Here is a 1314-nt window from a genome sequence, read left to right on the forward strand (position 1 = left end):
GAATGGGACATAAACAAATAATTTGAGTTGGAAAGGGTCCTTGGAGGTCATCTAATCCAACTCCTTGCCCATGCAGGAATCTTACAACTAGAGTATGCCTGATCGGTTGCTGTCTAGCATTATTATTATTATTATTATTATTATTATTATTATTATTATTATTATTTATATAGCACCATCAGTGTACATGGTGCTGTACAAAGTAAAACAGTAAATAGCAAGACCCTGCCGCATAGGCTTACAATCTAATAAAATCATAGTAAAACAATAAGGAGGGGAAGAGAATGCAAACAGGTACAGGGTAGGGTAAGCAGGCACAGGGTAGGGTAAAACTAACAGTAGAAAGTAACAGTAGAAGTCTGCACAACATCAAGTTTTAAAAGCTTTAGGAAAAAGAAAAGTTTTTAGTTGAGCTTTAAAAGCTGCGGTTGAACTTGTAGTTCTCAAATGTTCTGGAAGAGCGTTCCAGGCGTAAGGGGCAGCAGAAGAGAATGGACGAAGCCGAGCAAGGGAAGTAGAGGCCCTTGGGCAGGCGAGAAACATGGCATCAGAGGAGCGAAGAGCACGAGCGGGGCAATAGTGTGAGATGAGAGAGGAGAGATAGGAAGGAGCTAGACCGTGAAAAGCTTTGAAGGTTAACAGGAGAAGTTTATATCGGATTCTGTAGTGAATTGGAAGCCAATGAAGAGATTTCAGAAGCGGAGTAACATGGTCGGAGCGGCGAGCCAAGAAGATGATCTTTGCGGCAGAGTGGTGAACAGAAACCAACGGACTGATGTGAGAAGAAGGAAGGCCAGAGAGAAGAAGGTTGCAGTAGTCCAACCGTGAAATAACCAGCGCATGAACAAGTGTTTTGGCAGAAGAGACAGACAAAAATGATCGAATCCTGGCAATATTATACAGGAAAAATCGACAAGATTTACTTTACTTATATTCCTCCAATGAAGGAGTTTCCATTGCCTCCTGAAGCAATTTGTTCCATTGTCAAACAGCCCTTATGATTAATAACTTTCTCTTCATGTATAGCTGGATTCTTAGTTTAAATTATCTCCTATTAGTTTTAGTCCTGCCTTCAGGAGCAACAGATAACAAATCTGTGTGTCAGCTCTTCAGCTAATTGAAGACAGCTCTAATGTTCCCTTAATTTTACCTCCTTCAGGCTAAATATACCCAGTTCTTTCATCTATTCTGCATAGGACTTGGGTGTCTTCCTTAAAATGTGGTGCCCAGACCTGGACACAGTAGATGGTGCACCCTCTTTCCCACCCTTGCATCTGGATTTTGTCATGGTTTTTTCACTTGAGAGTTCAGGCA

Source organism: Elgaria multicarinata, chromosome 3 (genome assembly GCF_023053635.1).
Source record: "Elgaria multicarinata webbii isolate HBS135686 ecotype San Diego chromosome 3, rElgMul1.1.pri, whole genome shotgun sequence".
NCBI lineage: Eukaryota > Metazoa > Chordata > Lepidosauria > Squamata > Anguidae > Elgaria > Elgaria multicarinata.